At 40.5% G+C, this 22994-nt stretch overlaps 2 long non-coding RNA genes across 4 annotated transcripts in view; one reads left to right on the top strand and one right to left on the bottom strand.

Annotated features, from left to right (window-relative positions):
• Window positions 1-10550, top strand: part of LOC123501340 — a 160282-nt gene extending 149732 nt beyond the window's left edge. For 2 of the 3 annotated variants that reach the window (XR_006673608.1, XR_006673606.1), the window contains 2 exons: window positions 9029-9218; window positions 9597-10550. This is a non-coding gene — a long non-coding RNA (uncharacterized LOC123501340). Of the gene's footprint in view, window positions 1-7320; window positions 7410-9028; window positions 9219-9596 lie in introns of those variants that run through there. The other variant, XR_006673607.1, reaches the window with a different exon arrangement.
• A 651-nt stretch (window positions 10551-11201) lies between these two features.
• LOC123501203 lies at window positions 11202-22621 on the bottom strand. Its single transcript, XR_006673588.1, has 4 exons — window positions 21247-22621; window positions 18138-18304; window positions 13113-13294; window positions 11202-12380 (listed from the first exon to the last, which is right to left on the bottom strand). It is a non-coding gene; the product is annotated as an uncharacterized LOC123501203 (long non-coding RNA).
• Between the last annotated feature and the right edge of the window lie 373 nt (window positions 22622-22994).

The raw sequence follows: 22994 nt of genomic DNA, 5'->3' as shown, positions 1-22994 counted from the left end.
GGTAAGGGGGGGGGAGAGGTATCATGCCCTGGAAAGGTAAAGATCGACCCCCACCCTTCCATGACCAACCCGTTTATAGTAAAGCTTGCATCCGCTCCCCACCAACCCTCTCTCTCTCTCTCTCTCTCTCTCTCTCTCTCTCTCTCTCTCTCTCTCTCTCTCTCTCTCTCTCTCTCTCTCTCTCTCTCTCTCTCTCTCTCTCTCTTGTTTTCCAGTCCTTCCTTTCTCTTCTACTTTCTCTTCTTTCCTTTCTTATTATCTTCTTTATTCTTCTTTTCGTCTTTCTCATCTTTATTTCGTCTTTTTTTTTTTCTTCTTTCCTTCTTTCTTTCCTTCATTATTTGCTTCTCGCTTGCATCTGACCCCTTGTTTGCGTGTAATGCGATGCGTGTTGGCCTGAATGTGTGTGTGTGTGTGTGTGTGTGTGTGTGTGTGTGTGTGTGTGTGTGTGGGTGTTGTTTCTGTTTCATCTTCCCTTTTGAGGCCACACACACACACACACACACACACACACACACACACACACACACACACACACACACACACACTGTAAATTATATGCCTGACGTCCTTCACATGCATCGAAAAGAAGGAGGAAAGGAAGAAGAAGAGGAGGAGGAAGAAGAAGAAGAAGAAGAAGAAGAAGAAGAAGAAGAAGAAGAAGAAGGGTGAGGATGGAGAGATACAAGTATATAAGCTGGAGAAACAATAACAACATCAACTTCTTCTTCTACTACTACTACTACTACTACTACTACTACTACTACTACTACTACTACTACTACTACTACTACTACTACTACCACAACATAAGTGTGCTGTGGCATGTACGTAGAAGTAACTGTCTCATAAAACACTGAAAGGCTGTTTATTATCACTACCAAATCACCTTCACACACACACACACACACACACACACACACACACACACACACACACCCTTACTTGATTACAGGTAAGAGGTGAGAGGTGGGTCCAGGTGAGAGGTGAGCTGAGGTTAGTCCAGTCTGGCCCTCACCTGTCACTCCGCCCATGACCACCTGACGCCGCAGAAGATTTCAATATGCCCCGGGAAAAATGGCCCACTTCCACTTCTACTGACGTGCTCCTCCCTTCTCTCCTCCGCGGCTGCCTCCCTCCCTCCTCCAGGCGCCGTGAGGTAAGAGGCTGCCCTGGTGGTGGTGGTGGTGGTTGTGGTGGTGGTGGTGGTGGTGGTGGTGTTTATCGGGTCAAGTTATTGTGTTTCTGACGTGACACCGCTGTTTGTCTCTCTCTCTCTCTCTCTCTCTCTCTCTCTCTCTCTCTCTCTCTCTCTCTCTCTCTCTCTCTCTCTCTCTCTCTCTCTCTCTCTGTCTCTTTTACTCTTCTTCCTCTATTTTCTCTCTCTCTCTCTCTCTCTCTCTCTCTCTCTCTCTCTCTCTCTCTCTCTCTCTCTCTCTCTCTCTATATCTCTATAATATATATATATATATATATATATATATATATATATATATATATATATATATATATATATATATATATGTATATATCACTTTTTCCTTCTCTCTTTAACTTACTTTCCTTCATCCTCTCCATCATTCACAAACTCCCCCTTCTCTTCATTCCCTCTCCCTTCTCTCCATCTCACTAATCTCCTGTTTTTTTTTTTTTTTTCTATTTAGTTTTCCATTCTCTCATAAACCCCGACTACCTCTCTCCCTCTCTCCTTCCTTTCTCTCCCCGTCTCTCTCCCGGCCCGACCTCTTTCCCCACTCCCATCCGTGAATGCACTCTTGCTCTGCTTAGTCCGGCTGGCTCTCTCAGTTAGCTTTGAGGGGTGAGATGGATGGGGGGGGGCGGGGGGAAGATTGCAGCTGGAGTATATAGGCCGCCTAGGGAGTGGTGATGGACGCCTCTGTGCTTTCACTGGAATAAATTAGCGAGGCGTATGTTGATGTGTTACCGCTCGCCGCCCCTCGCACCAGTGAACGGAGGTTTGTGTTTCCTTGCTGATGACTCCTACCTTCCTCCTCTGTTCTACTTCACTGGGGTTCCTCAGGGCAAAGGGTCCCGTGCAAGAGTGTTAATTATCGTACTTGTTCACCCATTTGTTTTGTTGTGTGAGTTGTGGCTGATGTGTGTTGCGGTGTGTTGCGGTGTGTTGTGTTTCGTGGTGAGATGGTTAGGTTAGATATGCTGTGGTATTCTGTGTGTTCTGTTTTGTTTTCCTATTGTCTTTTCCGGCTTTCATTTTTTTTTTGGTGTGTGTGTGTGTGTGTGTGTGTGTGTGTGTGTGTGTGTGTGTGTGTGTGTGTGTGTGTGTGTGTGTGTGTTCAGAAACTTAGTTCTTTTTTTACGTGTTTTTTTCCATAAGATGTGAGATTGCTGCTGTTTTGTTCTTGTTGTTTGTTTCTTCATTTTGTTTTCTTCTTTCTTCTTCATCTTTTTCTTCTTCTTCTTCTTCTTCTTCTTCTTCTTCTTCTTCTTCTTCTTCTTCTTCTTCTTCTTCTTCTTCTTCTTCTTCTCTTCTCTTTTCTTCTTCTTCTTCTTCTTCTTCTCTTTTCTTCTTCTTCTTCTTCTTCTTTCTCTTTTCTTTCTCTTCTTCTTCTTCTTCTCTCTTCTTCTTCTTCTTCTTCTTCTTCTTCTTCTTCTTCTTCTTCTTCTTCTTCTTCTTCTTCTTCTACTACTATTACTACTACTACTACTACTACATCTTCTTGAGGCGGGCACTAACTAACAGACCTTCAGCGGAATGTGTGGGTGGGTATTTGTGGCGCCAATGAGCAGCATGGGAGTCGCCCACCACCACCGCCATGAGTGACCTCTTTGGCGCGTGAAGGCCCATAAGGAGAGAGAGTCACTGGCGCCACCAATAGAGATCGCCCCTAGACGGCCTCGGCGCAAGAGAAATGCAAAGTGTAGCGCATCTCCCGTGGCCATTACTCTGGTATTCGTGTGTGTGTGTGGGGGGGGGTGACCCTAGCCTCAAAAAAAAGTTAATGCGCCTATTCTTTTTCGCCTTTTTAACGGGTTCTAATGGAAGTTACATTTTCACTTTTCTCCCTCTCTCTTTTGTTATGAGTTCACTGATGGTATATAACAAGCATTCCGTACTCTTAATTGGAGGAAGGGGGTTCGAAAAAAAGAAATAATGAAAATCAGGCCAATTATACCTGTCGCCTCAGAGAATAGTCATAAAGAACGCGCTTGTGAAAACACGAGGCCGAATCTGATGAGTGGCAGCGTGTAGACATTAACGGGAAACACACAGCCACACATTACTCCCAGAAACTTGAAAGGCTCTCCAGGCTATCCCAAATCAACCCAGCACACAAGAAGTAAGCATGTACACGAGGAGAATGAGTACCCAGAGAGCCACCATTAGCTTAGGTTCTCCGTATACGAATGCAATCAACTGGTACAACTTTTACCAGCGAACAAGTGGGCTGAGAGTAACACGTGCTGGGACTGAAGGGCTGTGAGAGAGACGGCCGTGGTGATAGTGCCCATTAAACTCGCCGCGGGGGCTGGTGAGGCTGGTAAGCGTGGTAAGCGGCCTCCTATACCACGGCAAGGCAAGGCAAGGCAAGGCACCGCGAGGTCATTTGTTACATGCCGTCCGCGCCTCCCCCTTGCTGCCGCCTGCCCGCTCTCTTGCTCCCTCACTCGCTCGCCCTCCCGCCCTCCGTCTCGCTGATCTTGACCGCCGCGCTGGCCTTCCCTCCCGCCACCACAGTCAATAGGAAGGAAATTTGGCATCGTTTTCCTGCACCTGTTTCGTTTTGGCCTCCCCACCGCGATACGTGAAGCCAAAAAATGTCGAAATAATGAATAAACACGAGAATAAGCGATAAATACGTGACAGATCGAGACACGAGAGAGTAAAGATGATATAGAATACATTTGAGGGAAAAAGAGAAACTGAAACAAAGCATACGTAGCCTCGCCAATGGAGCAACTTGAGTTAATTTGAATAAGGGTAGATGGATGTACAGCCTCGTAGTCTTGGCTCAATATACCTTATCACAGTGCACCTATTAACATACAAGAGCCGGCCTTACTAAGCGTGAAGGATGGCCGAGAGCTTGTTAGTTATTGCTTTATTGCTACAAGTTTGGGAGGCGGTCATGGTGTTCTCTCTCTCTCTCTCTCTCTCTCTCTCTCTCTCTCTCTCTCTCTCTCTCTCTCTCTCTGCAATGCGACCGTGCATGTTACAAGTAAGAGCAGAGGGTGGCAGCTTGCACGCGCTTCCAGGCAAGAAATTATGCAGAATAATGATTATGTACCTCTTCTTTTGGAGGTTTCTTACACCTGCTGCCCTCACTCTTCGACCTCCATCGCCCTTTTTTTTTTTTTTTTTTTTTTTATTCATTTCCCTCCAGTTTCTTCACTCTCTCTCCTTGTCTCCCCTATTTATCTGGCTTTCTTCTATTTTGTTCGTCATTTCGCTGATCTCGTTACGTAAGGAGTGCTGGGTAGTGGTAGTGTTGGTGGAAGCTTGTGTCATTAGTCATTTCCCCGCTGCCTTGATCACCACGTTTATGCAGGTTAGCGTCGTAAAATTCTCAAGTCACTCCTTCATTATGCTACGTTTTCTATCAGGAACTTAGAGCGAGGCAGGCGTAGCCAAATAAATTCGTAAGTTCGATCTCTCTCTCTCTCTCTCTCTCTCTCTCTCTCTCTCTCTCTCTCTCTCTCTCTCTCTCTCTCTCTCTCAGATGATTAACAATGAACTGGTGTAGCTGAACAAGTAGTGGTTAGTTGAGTGTCTTGATGTGCGGTATCGACAAAAAATGAGTATAGATATTACCGGTATTCTGAAACACCGATACGTTTCGGTTCGATAAAAAACTAATACCGATATAACGGTACTTTCCCGAAAATATCGGTGAGAGAGAGAGAGAGAGAGAGAGAGAGAGAGAGAGAGAGAGAGAGAGAGAGAGAGAGATTTGATTTGATTTGATTTGATTTGATTTGATTAATTTATTGCACTGTAGTGCCAGACAAATGTACAAAAGGTGGCCCGTAAGTAACAACACACACACACACACACACACACACACACACACACACACACACAGTACAATAACAACAAAACAAAAACAGCAAGAATAGTGATAATACGGAAGCCAGGCAGGGCAGGACGTTTAGGTAAATCCCCCAAAGCGAGGGTGACGTACTAAGATTTCGTCTAGCACGTCAGGCAGTAGCAGGTGACGGCAGACGGCATGTAGTGGCAGGTCCTGGGGCAGGAGGTGTCGCACAGTAGGGCACGCCAGACAGTAGTGTTCGATGGTGTTGGCACGAGGGGCGTGGCATAGACGACAGTCGGTGAAGGTGGACTCGCCCTCCAGCCCAGCAACCTGCCACGGCGGACGGTATCATAGGCCAGTGTGATAGCCCTTTAACCCAGCCGCATGCGAGCTGACACAACATTATGGCGACAAACCATTAGTCCCCGCCGACAGTACGTGAACTTGCTGCGGCAGACACACTCATACTGATTGATGGTGACGCTGTACGGTCTTTCAGTATCCCGACGGCGCTGCTTAGGCAGGAAGGCAGCGGAGCGGACCCTGGAGAGGTAGCACGGCAGGAAAGAGGACGCCCATAACCACGATGAGGCAGACGGCAGGCTTCCTTCGCCAGGCGGTCAACTGTGTCATTGTGAAGTAAACCTATGTGGGAAGGAATCCAAATAAATTTCACACAGTCACTCATTAGGGACAGAAAAGACAGAATTTGTTGAACAACTGAAAGGTGACTGGAGAGCAGGTTTAGAGTCACAAATAACCCCCTTAATACTGGGACACATTTTTACCATGGGATTTGTGAACGATTAGACCATTTTATTGACATTAGGAGAGGTCTATGGAGGTCAGAAGAGTAATGGACTAATGGCTACAGTCTTCACTACTTAAATCCTCACATAAGTTTCTGAAGCTATATAATATCACTAAATAGTAAACATAATGAATGTAGAAACGCGTCGTGCTATACTGAAGGGGTTAAGAAGAAAATTTTATGAAGAGATTTGCTATTGTTCTTGTTGTTGTTGTTGATGATGATGATGTTGTTATTGCTATTGTTGTGGCCATAACAATGTAAATAACTAGCGTGGTTCGAATGATCCACCACAAACATGGCAGTGCCAGGCGCACTGGACGAGTGGACGACAAGAGCTTGTCACCAGTCACCAGTCACCAGTGCCTCGCAAACGTGGAAGGTGCTCCCTCAATGAAGCGATGGTCAGGTCAATAGTCAATACAACGAGGACGTCAAATTGTCTGGTCAAAAAACACACTTGTCTAAAAGTACATCGTGAAATTGTTTCAGGAATAATTAGGTGTGTGTCTGTGTTCATTAACACTGGTGGCAGGGCTCAGGTGGCAGGTGGCATCCCGCCTCGCTCAAACAAGCTGTTCAAACTGTCACTTTCTCATGTCAGTATCATGACCATTGGCAATAGTATTTAGGCGTCATGCCTGTAGCCTACGTGCTTCATAATTAGAGCAGCAAAATGTGAATACGTTGGTTTGGCTGGTTAAAGGATTATGTGTCTTGACATTTCAGTAATGAGACAGCTGGATGTATTATGTTCCGTAGCTACGTGCCATTTCCTCACAATGATGATGATGATAATGATAATAATAATAATAATAACAATAATAATAATAATGATAATGAAATAAGTGATAATGATAATAATAATAATAATAATAATAATGATAATAATAATAATGATAATAATAATAATGAAATAATAGTGATCATAATAATAATAATAATAATAATAATAATAATAATAATAATAGTAATAATAGTAATGATAATAATAATAATATATATATATATATATATATATATATATATATATATATATATATATATATATATATATATATATATATATATATATATATATATATATATATATATATATATATATATATATATATATATATATATATATATATATATATATATATATATATATATGTGTGTGTGTGTGTGTGTGTGTGTGTGTGTGTGTGTGTGTGTGTGTGTGTGTGTGTATGAAGGTAGATAAGCAGATAGTTAGATAGTTAGATAGACAGATAGAGAAATGGGTAGACATAAAACTATACGTAAAGGAATGTGTCACGCGAGTGAGGATGTTCGAGACCTATGTGGCGTGGGCTACCACCGGCTTACACTTAAGGTAACAATGCTTGTATAGAACGATGCTCACCGAGAGTGGTTAGTTAGTTATTAAGTGTCTTTACTGCAAACAAGGGAGGGAGGAGGAGGGGGGAGTAGGAGGAGGAGGTGAAGCGGAAAGCATTGTGGGACATTGGAGCGATTTCTTGTGTAGGCTTTATACAGAGAAGACGTGTGTGCCGGGAAGTGTGTCTAGCTGGTGCACTGCCTCGTCACCAGTTTGGAAGGTATTGCGTGTTGGTCTGGTGTCATTCCTCGCGTGGCGTTGTTGTTGTATGTCGGGAAGGTGTTTTAGACCGTGTACAGTGGTGACGTACGTCGTGTGTGTGTAGTGAAGGACATTTGCCTGTTTCTCATGAACAGGAGTATTTGGAAGTTCCCTGTTCTGTTTTAGAGGACGGAAAGTGTTGCCTGACATTTCGTGGAAGTCTTTGTTTATACATCAGTTTTCTATTTGATGAAAGTTAATCCGCATTAGAAGTTGCATTTCCGTAATGAAAAACGCGTTGGTGTTCTTTTAATTGAAAGCGCCTCGTCACAGGTTTGTTGTGCTCACAACTCTGTGGCTTGGGTGTGCGATTGATAGCAAGGCTGCAAGGTGGGTCTCCCTTAGCGTGTTTCGGCCTGTCCTCACCGAGCGGTGGCGCAGATGTAGGCCAAGCTGTCACGAACCTTTTGGTATGAGCTTCATGTAGGGTCTTCCGTGGCTTTCTTCTACTTCCGTCGTACTAGTGTCTAGTGTTCAGATTTAGTTGTATATCAAGCTCCGGAGTTTGTTGCTACTGTATAGAGTACCGTGTGCGTGTTTCACTGTTTGATCTGCTGCAGTCTCTGACGAGACAGCCAGACGTTACCCTACGGAACGAGCTCAGAGCTCATTATTTCCGATCTTCGGATAGGCCTGAGACCAGGCACACACCACGCACCAGGACAACAAGGTCATAACGCCTCGATTTACTGCTAGGTGAACAGGGGCTACACGTGAAAGGAGACACCCAAATATCTCCACCCGGCCGGGGAATCGAACCCCGGTCCTCTGGCTTGTGAAGCCAGCGCTCTAACCATTGAGCTACCTGGCGTGTGTGTGTGTGTGTGTGTGTAACGATCCGAGCAGTAGATAATGCTTCCTGAAGCGTGTTCAACCTCCCTTGGATTCGGTAATTACAAGCGCGTGACTTCAGTGTATCGCCGCCACGTGGCAGCTTTGTTCCTACTCGAGATGGAGGGAGCCTGAACATCGGTCTGTGATTACCCAGCTGCCTAACATACCAGCCACATTTACATTCTAGGCTTGCTCAGGACGGAATCCGTCCTCTCACCAGGTATCTTAAATTAGAAATATCTGTATTCTTAACCAGTGTTAATGTAAATCTGGGATTGTATAACCATGAAATAGCAGAAATAGGCTTGCGTATGGATTGTGTTCGCCAGGGAGGAAGTGTGGGGTGACACCAGGTGGGATCATTAAGTTAGTGGGATATTGATATTGCAATGTGTGAGTTGTTGGGTGCCGTGACGTTTCAACCACAGTTTCGTATGTGGTGTGAACCAGTGTACCATTAAAACAGACAGACAGACAGAAGGGTAAGTGATGGGATATTTTGTACTATGGCAGCGCCCTTACAGACAGACAGACAGACAGAAGTGAGTGATGGGATATCTGTATGGTAGTGCCCTTAGAAAGACAGACAGAAGGGTGAGTGATGGGTGGTGTGGTGGTGGTAAGAATGCGTCGAATGATTGAGGCAGTGAAGGAGTTTTAGGGCAATGTTGCATGTTAACTGTAGGGGTAACTAGTAAACAAGGTACTCCTGTTTTGTTCATGTTTATTTTTTGTCCATTACAGGAGTTGACGATCCAAAGGCCTGACTCCACAGTGATAATGAGTCTCTCTACTATCACTACGCCTTCACTGACAACGACCACTACCAACACCCCTGCCTCGCCACCGCTGCAACATCAAGGAAGGACTCTGCCTTGCATCACACCAACACACTGCGTACTCTTAACGCCGCCGCTGAGTGGGTGATAGCGAGGTAGGTGTGGTGAGGAGAATCAGCAGATGACGGCAGGGAAGATTCCACTAACCAGGTAGATGAATGTGTGGCAAGATTGTATGGATGTGAGGATCGGGTGTGGGGGAAGTTTTGAGGGAGTGTGACGTGGTGTGCCTTACCGAGACTGGCCTGGGAGATGTGAGAATGAAGGGATGCGAGTGTCCTTAACAGGAAAGGGGCGGGCTGCTACCCTAAACACGGAAGACGCTGGGAGGAGGAGGAGGAGGGAGAAGGGTGCAAGTGGAATAACGAGAGAGGGCGAGTGAGAGGCTGATTGAGGCAGTGAAAGTGTGTAGTGTACGACAGTGTAGCGTGGTACATGTGGATATAATCAGTTAATTTATTTGTCCATTACAGGAGTTGGTGATCCAAAGGCCTGACTACAGCGAACCCCCGACTCCTGCACCATCAGGAAGGGACTTTGGCTTCCCACGGCCTTCACAGACCCTTCTACCGCTACCGTCGTGTTACTGCCGCTGAGGGACTGCCCGGCAAACACCTACCACCATTACCATCACCACTGCTACCGCCGCCGCCGTCGTCGTCGTCGTCCAGCGAGAGATTCAGCTTCGCGTCGCACACATTCTGCCACTCACCTGCCGCTGCCGTCACCACCACCACCAAGGATTCTGCATGGCACCTTGACCCTGCGCTGCTGTCACCTACTGGTACTCGTGGTGGCGGCCAGAGGGGGAAGAGTTGCGGGTTGGTGTGGCAGTAGTCTCGCTCATTGTGGGTGGTGTATGTACTTGGACAGGTGTGGTGTTGTGGTGCATTAATCCATTGTAATAAACTGTCGTCACTGCCTTTCGCTCATTGTGGGTGGTGTATGTACTTGGACAGGTGTGGTGGTGTGGTGCATTACTCCATTGTAATAAACTCGTCACTGCCTTTCGCTCATTGTGGGTGGTGTATGTACTTGGACAGGTGTGGTGTTGTGGTGCATTACTCCATTGTAATAAATTGTCTTCACTGCCTTTCGCTCATTGTGGGTGGTGTATGTACTTGGACAGGTGTGGTGTGGTGCATTACTCCATTGTAATAAATTGTCTTCACTGACTTATTGTGTCGTCTCTGTACTAAGAACTGCTGTGTCACTAGTGAATCATAAATTTTGAAGAAATCTTGATTGTTTTGGTAGATTTCCTTTCCTGGGAAAATTTGTGGGTGGTTTCAGTGAGTAGTCGCCTCGAGCTGGCTTAGGAGACTGTCTGACACACCAATATTGCCTCCATTAACCGGTTACCTTCACTCACTCTAAACAATAATACGGCAGAAATAAAATGCTAATTAATAAAAATGCCAATTAATTTGAACTTTTTTATTTGTATCACACAAGCAATAGGAAGAAAACAAGTTGAGAGAATGAACTAGTGAAAAAATTGTTCGCAGCATTTAAAAATGCTGTTAAATCATGAGGATTCATAAAATGCTGCTAGCAAGTGATTAAAATCCAAAATACTGACTGCACGTGGCCAAAAAAAGGCCAAAAAAAACTAACTAAAATGGGCAAAGTACTGCTGCACTGCCGAAAAAAACAAAAACGCCTGAAAAACGGTACTAAAATGGGCCCAAATACTGCACTACTGCACAAAAAAACGCAAAAAAAGGTCAAAACTGGCAAAAAATGGCCAAAAAAACCCTCAAAACAGGCCCTAAAAACTGTACTAAGTCATAAATACTCCGAAGAGTCTCCGGAGATAAAGCAGATGCATATTTGGGTTAAAAATACAATGAAGAGTCTCCCTTCCTTCACTTTTATTCAATCAACACATTTTTACATAAATCTCAGAAAACTCTACCAAAATTTTCAACTTAGAAAATTTTTACAGTGCAATAGTAGAATTTAGAAAATTTTTAGTGCAATAGTAGAATTTACCATTTTTGACAGAAAATAAGAAAATTTTACAAATTTCAATTTAGAATTTTTAGTGCAGAAAACTTTAGACAAAAACTTTTAAATTTATGCAATTTCAACTCTAGCAATTTTATATTTTTTACAATTTTTACAGTGCAATAGTAGAATTTACCATTTTTGACTTAGAAAACTTTTACAAATTTCAACTTAGAAAAGTCTTTACAATTTTTACAATGGAATAGCAGAATTTGTAAAATTTTTACATTTCAACTTAGAATAATTTATGCAATTTCCAACTTGTGGCAATTTTATATTTTTTACTCTGGGAATATTTTCAAGTTACAGAGCATTAGAGAAACAAAAAGGAAAGTTGCAAAAGGGACCATGAGGCCTGCACATACATGGCAGCAATCTCTGTATGAACAGGTAATATAACATTAAAAAAATTAATATCAGAACATCAGTAGTATTTTGAGAGCATTTTCATGGCAAGTCTAGGAGGAACTATCAACTCTGTAAAATGATTTTTTAAGCATTTCAAAATGGCACCATGTTGTCCATTGCAACACTATATTGTCACCATAAATACACAAAACACAGACCGTCATTCTGGGGCTGCATTCTACACAGTCAGCCTCAGGTCTCACTGAATGCCTGACCATCACTCCACTGTTGGTCTTTAGCCTCATTACTTACTATTTAATCAGTCCAAACATTCTCCCTCAAAAATGTATGTAAACCTAATTATATACAACATTTTTTTCCTAGATGAAAGACATTGACATCAAGCAATGACTGGCACACTTACCCACACACACAAACACACACACACCTTGCAGTGCTGACTGAAATTCCATGTGCAGGAAGAGCAATGGCCAATGGTTCATGTCTGTACAGTCTGGACTGTTAAGACTGACACAACTAGATCATGCTGATCAACAAACACCTTTAAACATATCTTCATAATACAAGATCTCTTATAACTCACTTTTTACACATTACAAATCTCATAAACCATTACTCCTTGTAGCTAAAATGTACAACTTACATGTAATGAAGTGATTTGATGCACAAAGGTCAACACAAGTCACAATCTATCAATACGAGTGATGACATACAATCCTTCCGTCAAAACTGTGTGCACTACTTTCCACAAAACAAGAAAGCCTGAACCAATGATGCTGTGAATGTTGCAGCATCCTCCATCCTTGCCCCTCTCAGTCTTGCACTCTGCACACACGTTTATGCAAGCAGTGTGCAGTGTGCCACTGGATCTCCAAAGCCTGCAACAAAAGAAAGGAGTCAACAAAAGTTCATGTTTAGCAATCATTTACCTTCATGTCATCTTAGCAATCTGAAACTGTCAAAACTGCTCACTTGTAATCACATTTGTGGTACACTAAGGTATATAAAACCCAGCCAAGCAAAGCCACACTATTTTCTTTTCTTTATGCAAGAGGGAAACTAGCAAAGTGCAACAGAGTTAAAAAAAGGCCCACTTGAATTGCAAGTTCACTAAAAGATTGGTACAGAATTACCCAAAAGACAGGGACAAATGTGTTGAAACCTCCCTTAAAAGATGCCCTCTTAGGAAGATGGAAATACACAAGCATGCAGGGAATTCCAGAGTTTACCAGAGAAAGGTGTGAATTATTGAATTGAGCATGAAAATAGTGATAAGATGAAAAAAATTAAATAAAAGAGATGCAACATTTTGGTGGTGAGAAAGACTGAAGACAGTCAGTCAGAGGAGGGAGTTGATGAGACAAAAAGCTTTTGATTCCATCCTACCTAACTATACCCTTTTCTTCATTACAAAATTGAATAAACACCCACCCTCAGCCACATACCCCTACCCATCCCCTCCACACACACACAATGAGACTAATTTCTTTTCTTCAATCATAAACAGTCACTAAATTTCCTCCCTCCAATCACCAACCAAGACTAAACTTTCTACACCACCACCACCACCACTAATCTGCAAATTAAATACATTCTTCTAACTCCCTTACCCTTACTTGATGCTCCTAAGAACTGCACAGGCTTTAGTGGTGTCAGTGGTAAGTCTCAGTGAAAGGGTGAGCAGGTTGGCCTCCTCACAGTTGCTGGCTACACCCAATCCTTCGGGTTCTTAAGCACCTCTGATTTTGTACTCCGGTGTGCCTGGTGCTGGCTGGTGCATGTACTCCCACCTCTGTTGAGATAAGGTGTGGGGAGGCTCTGTTTATTACTTGGTTTGAAGTGAGAGTGTGTTCAAATCTTCACTTCAAAAAATGTCTGTTGTATCTTGGTCTTTTTTCAAAGCATGAGGGAAAGCCAGCCAAGGGGCACAAAAATAAAACTAAATAAATAAATAAATAAATAAAATAAAAAAAACAAAAGGCCCACTTGATTGCCAGTTTCCTTAAAGAGTAAGAGAGTTAGCCAAAAGTGTGTGACAAATGTCTGATACAACATAAAAATAACAGCAAATCTATCTATATTTTGTTTTAAGGCAGTTTTGATAAAGGAAGGTTTCATTAAGATATATGAAGCAAGTTTAATTAAAATTGTCATTCATATCAGTAATAAGAAACTGAAATTGTTGTTTTTTCTTCTCTTTTCATCTTTTTTTTTATTTCTGGTAAAGTAAATACAAAACATGACATGTAGTTTGTTTGTGAATAATATTTTGTGCTTATAGTACTGTGTATGTGTTTTGATCCTAACACACACACACACACACACACACACACACACACACACACACACACACACACACACACACACACACACACACACATTGTTGGAAGAGGCGAGAAGGAAAAATGATGAACGGTCTGAAGAGGAAAAGGAAAAGTTTTTTTTTGGAGAGTTATAGGAGAGAGAGTCAGAAAATGGTATGTGGAAAGAAGGAATGCAGAGGAACCCCTAGAGGGAGCAGTACGTAGGTGGACCATAATGTATACTAATATAGATGGGACACTGTCAAGTAGATTAGAATTGCAAGACTATGTGATGGTGGAGAAGCCTGATATAGTGTGTTTGAGTGAGACAAAATTAAATGAAAAATAAAGGTAAATTTGGATAATAAATATAAAATATGGAGAAAGGATAGAGAGGTAAAGGTGGAGGAGGAGTTATGATTATGACGAAGAAGGAGATAAATGTGGATAAGGTTTGGTATGGGAAGAACAATGCAGAAGTGATAAGCATAAGGTTAAAAAGTGATGGAAAAGAATTAATAATCATGGTGACCTATGTACCTCCTAAAACAAATTCTTGGACATTAAGGGAATACGACAATATGATCAAGGATACTTTACAGAGTTTGGAAAGTGTATTAACTGGAAAAAGAAAGGTGATACTAGTAGGAGATTTTAATTGTAAAGAAGTGGATTGGGAAAATCTAGTAAGTGGTGTTGGAGAGGAAGCATGGGGAGAGAGATTCCTTAATCTAATGATGGAAAATATGATGGAACAGAGGGTGAAGAAAATACTAGATATAGAGGAGATGATGAACCGGCTAGACTGGATTTGGTGTTAACACGAGAAGTGTACCTATGTGGGATATACAATATAAATGTCCATTGGGAAGAGTGATCATGTGGTTATGGAAATGCAGATGGCAATAACACAGCGAAGGAGAGATGAGACATACAGGAGTGGTAGATTGAATTATAGAAAGATGGACACAGAAAATTTGAAAAATTATTTTAGAACATTAGATTGGGAGGAGATGTTACAAATCAGAGAAGTGCAAAAAAAAATGAGATTTTTATGAAATATTATAAAGAAGGAGTTATGAAATTTGTACCAAAGTATAAACCGAGAGAGGAAGGAAGAAAGGATTGGTTTAATGCAACTTGTGTTAAGGCCAAAGAAAAGAGATGTGGCTTGGAAAAGATGGAAAAAGAACAGGAATATACTAAATAAGGAGAATTATAGAGTGGCGAGAAATGAGTATGTGAGGGTAAGGAGAGAGGAAGAAAGAAAATTTGAAAAAGATATTGTGGACAAGAGTAAGGAACATCCAAAATTGTTTTACAGGTTCATAAATGGTAAACTTAAAAAGAGAGAGTCCATTGAAAGATTAAAAGGAGAGCAAGGGATAGTACATGACCCTAAGAATATCGCAGAATTGCTAAATAATAGGTTTCAACAAGTATTTACTAAAGAAACAATGTTTGTAAAGCCTCAAAATGTGAAAGGAAATGTGCACATGGATGACATTAAGATACCTAAAAAGGAGTTATATAAAATGTTGGAGGAACTTAAAGATGATAAAATGAAGGGGCCGGATGAAGTTTCAGGTAAATTATTGAAGGAATGTACAGAAGAATTGATAGATCCATTATAAGGTGCTCATTAGAAATGGGGGAAGTACCGGTGGAGTGGAAAAGAGCTGAAGTGGTGCCCATTTATAAAGGAGGCAGTAAGGAAGAGCCTCTTAACTATAGACCTGTGTCTTTAACAAGTGCTTTTATTCGAGTGGTTGACAAAATACAAGAGAGAGAGGGATGGATGGACTGTGTATATTTGGATCTGAAAAAGGCTTTTGACAAGGTACCTCACATGAGACTGCTATGGAAATTAGAGATTTATAGAGGACTGAAGGGAAAATTGTTAAAATGGATGGAAAACTATTTCAGATGGAGAGAGATGAGAACGGTAATAAGGGATGCAAAGTCGGACTGGTTGGTGGTGGAGAGTGGAGTCCCATAAGGTTTAGTGTTGGTACCAATACTTTTCTTTGTCTATATTAATGATATGCCAGAGGGAGTAAACAGTTATATTAATTTGTTTACGGATGATGCGAAATTGTGTAGGTGTGTGAAGAGTGAAGATTGTGAAATCTTACAGGCAGATCTAGATAGGATTTGGGGGTGGAGCAAAAGGTAGGAGATGGAATTTAATCTGAGCAAAAGTCATGTAATGGAGATAGGGAAGAGTGGAAGACGGCCAAGAGGGTTATTTAAGATGGGTGAAGGAGTAGTGTTGTAAAAGGTGGAAAAGGAAAAGGATTTGGGAGTGATAATACAAGATGATAGGCAGTTTGAGGCTCATATTGACAAGATGTTTGGAGAAATATATAATTTGATTAGAAATATTGGATTAGCTTCTTCATTATATGGATAAAGATATGATGAAGAAATTAATTAGTACTGTAATTAGACCAAGATTGAAATATGTTAGGGTGGTTTGGTCCCCTTATAAAAAAAAGCATATAAGGAAGTTGGAGAGATTGCAGATAATGGAAACAAAAATGGTTCCAGAATTGGCAGAGATGACCTATGAGGAGAGATTAAAAGGAATGAATTTGCTCACCTTGGAACAAAGAAGAGAAAGAGGAGATTTAATACAGGTTTATAAACTGTTGAGCAGTTTGGATGAAGTGGATAATGAGCAAATGATGTTGAGAGAGGAAAATTTAAATAGAACTACGAGATCGCATAGTAAAAAGATAGCCAAGGGAATATGCTTGAAAGATGTGAAGAAATATAGTTTCCCGCAGAGATGTGTGGAAGTGTGGAATAGTTTGAGTGAGGAGGTGGTGTCAGTGAGGAGTGTGCATAGTTTTAAAGGAAAGTTGGATGTGTATAGATATGGAGACGGGGCCACACGAGTATAATACCCAGGCCCTGTAAAAATTATAACTAGGTGAATACATACACACACACACACACACACACACACACACACACACACACACACACACACACACAAACACAACAAATAATGAAGACTAAAGAGGAAAAAGATCTGGGAGTGATCACACAGGAAAATCTGAGCCCTGAAAAACACATAAGCAAGATATTTGAACTATCATATAAAATGCTGACTAATATAAGCGTGGTATTTCATTACATGGACAAAGATATGATGAAAAAAAAAATCATCACTAGCATGATACACCCAAGGCTGGAATATGCAGCAGTGGTATGGTCTCCAAGCTCTAAAAAAGATACAAGAAAATTGGAAAGGATACAGAAGATTGCTGTAAAGATGGTGCCATAACTAAAGGACCTCACATATGAAGAATGACTGAAGGAAATGGGACTGTCAACCTTACAAGATAGAAGAGAACGTGGGGACCTAATAACAATGTATAAGATAGTAAATGATATTGAAAAGATAGACAAAGAAGACCTGGTGCTGTTAACAGAAGATGGAAGGACAAGAGGACATGAAAAAAAGATCAGGATGAGGCAGTGTGTGAAGGATATTGGAAAATGCAGTTTTCCACACAGAACGGTGGAAAAATGGAATGCATTGGATAATGAAGTTGTTACAGCATATAATGTGCATGACTTTAAGGAAAAATTAGAGAAATGGAGATATGGAGACTAGACACTATGAGCCCCACTCATAGTGTTCTGTAAATACAACTAGGTAAATACAAAATAGATAGAGAAGTGACCAAAGTGACAATGTATAACTTTAACCCCTTCTGTACCTTGACGCATTTTCATGTTCATTTTGCTTACTAGCTATTTGGCGATTTTACACAGATTCAGAACACTTATTGGTGGGTGATTAAAATAGTGAAGACTATGGCCATTAATCTTGTAACCTCCAAACATGCTTCTTAATGTCAATAAAATGGTGCAATCACACCCAAAGCTGGTGGTAAACATGAATCAATATTGAAGGGATTAAGATGAAGTTGGATAATTTTTGGGATAACAGAGGTGGGACAGCATGAACACAGCTCCCCCTCCTGTATGCTGCAACTAGATCAATACAACTAGGTAAATACAAGGTAAATACAACTACACTTAACCCTCGGTTATCGCGCCCAATTGAGGCCGAAATAGCCGCGCCATAGCCGAAAACGCAATAGCCAAATTGATCTTGGCATGAAGGCGGTTTTGGACAATGAGCGCTCAGATATCCCATGACGTCATGGCTGGGCGTGCGATAGCAGGCATCTGAGGTCGCGATAATGAAATTTTAGCAGCTTTTCATGGGTGCGTTATAGCAATAAAACGCGATAGCCGAAGTCGCGATAGCCGAGGGTTGACTGTAGGGAAATGCACAAACTAACAACCACTCACCGCATCAAGGGGAAGAGACATCAAGATACTTTCAATCCTGGCGTTGGGTGTGGCAAATCCAAACTTGGTGCCTCAGTGGTACACCAAGTTGAACCCCACGTACCTCCCTCAACGCAGCAGTCGCCAACACCGCTCTGCCTCCGACACATCGTTCTTGTGCTTCTTGACTGATGGACGAGAGTTGTGGGTGAGTGAGGTGGCAGAGGTGAGTGGGAGAGAAGGGGAGGGGTAAAGAAGCAGGTTAGTCTCCCTTACAATATTGTAGGTTAGGTTAATGGTTATGAGTTATGGGTGACTGAGGTAGTATGAAGAGGTGGCAGAGGTGAGTGGGAGAGGTTAGTCTCCCTTACAATATTATAGTCGGGTCAATATATGAAAAATATGGGCTGTACCCCCAACAAATTGGAACAAAGGGATTTTTTGTTTTAAAGGCATCAGTAGGTCATAGTCAGCTCCAGAAAAAAAGTCTCCCGAAATCGGACCACGGGAACATGGTTAATTAGCATAATAAATTCAAGATGGCGGACACCTGGAATTTCGATACACTAGAAACTTTTTTCTGGATCACTTTAGACCAAATAAATGTATTACCAATAGATAGAAATATGATATCAACTAACCAAACAAGCATATTGAAAACTATCACCGCGTGTGGGGAATCATCACGCGTGGGGAAATGATATTGAAGAATCGTTCCATGGTTAATGTGAGACGCATGGTGTAGCCCCACGGATGTGTGTCGACGCCAAGCTCATATGTTTTGCTTAATTTCTCTCCTCACGCCACCACAGGTAAGTTTCTAACACAGCAACATGTTATTATGATATAATGAATATATACAAGTCATATCTACCATGAAAAAAGCTGTTGTTATAATGATAATGATAAAATAATAATAATAATAATAATAATAATAATAATAATAATAATAATAATGATAATAATAATAATAATAATAATAATAATAATAATAATAATAATAAAACAGTAAAACTCCTTAGAAGGCAAATGGTGAGCGAACTCAGTGAAGCTAATATATATATATATATATATATATATATATATATATATATATATATATATATATATATATATATAGAGAGAGAGAGAGAGAGAGAGAGAGAGAGAGAGAGAGAGAGAGAGAGAGAGAGAGAGAGAGAGAGAGAGAGAGAGAGAGAGAATTTTATTTCCAATATAATTCTTTTATATTATTATTAATATTATCTCTTATTAATATTATATCTTAAGTATACAAGTAAATAAAGATTAATTGGAGATCGATAAACATCTGTTTTTATTTATACAATTACGGGGTGCCCCATGTTAATGTACATACTGCAGGATATGATTACTCAAGTAATTCTAAGTCAAAATGTTATATGGTCCTATGCTTTTAACGCCATGATTTAGGAGTTGTAGGCTATTCAAATTTCTTTGCAAAAATAGGTTTCATGTTTCTTGGGTTAAAACGGTTAGGATTAGAAGTATGACTTACATAAAAATCAAACTTAAGAAATTCTAAAAGCTATCAAATGAGACCAAGCATATGTTCATAGAATGCTTTTATTTTCTACATGTACAAAGTACATTTACAAAGTGTAACTACCTGACTACGGCATTGTGGTGTTATGTTATAATTATGTTATATTATGGTTTATTAAGAACAATTTTATCAAGACTTATTTTTCTATATGTACAGACTCAGTGCTGCGTTGTATGTACATAACATACAATATACTATGTAACAAACTGCCTGGGGGTGCGATACTGGCATGATCCACCTCACCCTTTGTTGTAAATTACAATACTTTTTTTTTTTTTTTTTCAGTTTTGAAGACTCATGAAGTCATTATGACGTCATAGTGATGTCATAGGACATTTTTAATATGCTTATTTGGTTGATTGGTATCATGTTTCTATCTATTGGTAATACATTTATATGGTCTAAAGTGTTCCAGAAAAAAGTTTGTAGTGTATCGAAATACCAGAAATCCGCCATCTTGAATTTAGGCTAATTAACCATGTTCCCATGGTCTGATTTTGGGAGACTTTTTTTCTGGAGCTAACTATGACCTACTGATGCCTTTAAAACAAAAAATCCCTTTGTTCCAATTTGTTGAGGGTCAAACCATATATTGACCTGACTATTGTAGGTTAGGTTAATGGTTATGAGTTATGGGTGAGTGAGACAGCTGTTTTTATGGGGCAAAGTGTTCACAGCTTATGGTTAATTCAATCTCTGTAATACTCAGTGAGTGAGAGAGGTCATTTTATCGGGTATGGGTGATTTTTATGGGATGTTGAGAATCTATGGTTAATTCTATCACAGCAATACTCAATAATTATGGGGTTATGGGTAAGAGAGATGATTTTATGGGGCAATGAGGGCCTACAGTTAATCCTATCATAGTAACACTTAATAATTGACAGCATTTATAAGAAAGTGATATAAAATTAATAGATATTGCAACTTCCACTGGCCTGGTCTTATGAGGGATGGTGTTCAGAGTTTATGGTTAATTCTATCCCAGTAATATTTGATAATTGACAGCATTTAGAAAAAAAGAGATATAAAATGAAGAGATATATATTGCAACTTCTACTGGGCTTGTCTTATGAAGGATGGCATTAAGAATCAACAGTTAATCTTATCATAGTAATACTCTTTTTGTTTATGAGAGAGACAGACAGACAGACAGAGAGATAGAAATAAGGAGAACACAACAAGAGAGAGAAAAGAAAGATAAAATAAAAACAAGACAAAGAGAAAGAGAGAAAATGGAAACAAAGACAATGACAGAAACGAAATAAGAGAGAGAGAGAGAGAGAGAGAGAGAGAGAGAGAGAGAGAGAGAGAGAGAGAGAGAGAGAGAGAGAGAGAGAGAGAGAGAGAGAAGAAGACAAAGAAAAAAGAAAAAAATGAAAAGAAACAGAGGGACACAAACAAAGAGGCAGATAGAAAACGAGACAAAACAGAAAAAAAAGAGACAAAACCCACAAAAAGAGTAAGACACAAAAACCCACACTGCTTCTCCCTCTCACCCTCACCACTCCTATCCACACACACCAGTATTTCAACCCCTCCAGCACACAGACCCCAGACACTCACCCAGGGGAAGGTAAGAAGGAATGACAGCTACAGCGCAGTCCCTCACAAACCCAAACGTCTTCTCTGGCTCTGCGTCCTTAAGATCATCAATGCTTCTACGTGCACTGGTTCTGCCACTAACCATGAACGCTTCCATGCACGCTTTTTGGCTTGTTTGGCTCGTCTAACTTTCATAATGCACAGTATTACGTTCAGAGCAGCGTATCTTTGCCGCAACGTGGCCTCCATGATAGTGTTTACATTGTGTTGGCCAGGTGAGAGACCCTGAGCCTGAGGTGTTGGCGGGAAGTGACGACGATACACCTTTTGAGTGTGACAGGCCGCAGCCAATATATTGTCGATTTTCTGAAAAACGACGGAAAAAGTGCTAGTGTGACACCGCCTTTACGCTCCTTATTTTCCATATTATGTCCATTTTTTTAAGCTGCCTACCATGTCCATTTTTTTAAGCTGCCCACCATAGATGTGACCTTAAAAGACTCGCAATAGTCGTGGCATACCTACGACTACCTGAACTTCCGCCTTTAGTAACCTTAGATAAAAAAAAAGTAATTAATTAACTCTTGAAAATCACAAGGAGCTCTATGATTTCAAAACCATAAGGACTAGAATACCACAAACAACTCTAATTTAATCTCTATTAACTTTCAAATAAAAAAAATATAGATAAAAGAATAAATTAACAATAAATCAATCAACTTTTAAATAGACAAAAAAAAATAAATAAAAAAAGTAGAAACCATACGGGGCTCTCATTTCAAAACCATAGAGGGGAGAATAGCCCTAAACTAACTATGACTTCCGCCTTTAGTGACCACTTGACATTGGGTGCAACACAGCTACAAAAAAGACAATTATATTTCCAAACAGTCATGGAGTGATAGAAATTGATAGATGGAAATAGTCATAGAAATAGTAGAAATAGTGCTTAAATAATGAGAGATAGAGATTAATGGTACTAGATTAGTTAGAATAGTAGTAATAGTAGTAGTAGTTGTTGTTGTTGTTGTTGTTGTTGTAGTAATGATGATGATGATGATGATAATAATAATAATAATAATAATAATAGTAGTAGTAATAGTAGTATTAGTAATAGTAGCAAACTGAAGCAAAATATATCTTGTTGTGTTATAGATTGTCGAGAGAGAGAGAGAGAGAGAGAGAGAGATTTGGTGATATGCCGCTTTTTCATTATATACCCCACCCTCCAACAGAGTAGTGATTTGCGGCTACTTGTGCTTCCTTCACCTAGAGCCCTCCTTGCACTCTCAGCCCTTTCCTTTCCTTTTATTTTGTTGTTTTCTATTATTCTGTCATCCCTTTCTCTCTCACGGTCCTTCCTTCCTTTTTATTTATTTTTCTGGTTCCTCTTCTCCTGTCGTTTTTTTTTTTGTCTTGTTTCATTCTTCGTATTTATATTTTTCCTCTTCCTTCTTTTCATGTTGTCACCTCATCACCATTCCTTTTATTCATATTGTATATTTTATCCTACTTTTCTTTACCTCCCTCTTTCTTCTTTCCCTTCATTTTTTTCCTGTAGCTCTTTTTCTTCTTTCTCCACTTTTCCTAGAAGTCTTTCTTTGTTCATTTATTCTTTTTTCTTTCCTCCATATCTCCTCCTTCCCGTGTTTATCCGTTTTTCCCTTTTTTTTCATGAGTTCTTCCTTCCACATCTTGTTGCCAGTTACTACTCCACTCTTTACTTCACCAGTCACTTCACCAGTTCTTCCGCTTACCAAAGGATAACA

Source organism: Portunus trituberculatus, chromosome 9 (genome assembly GCF_017591435.1).
Source record: "Portunus trituberculatus isolate SZX2019 chromosome 9, ASM1759143v1, whole genome shotgun sequence".
Taxonomy (NCBI): domain Eukaryota; kingdom Metazoa; phylum Arthropoda; class Malacostraca; order Decapoda; family Portunidae; genus Portunus; species Portunus trituberculatus.
The sequence above is the reverse complement of the archived record's forward strand: the minus strand, read 5'-3'. Positions and strand labels throughout refer to the sequence as shown.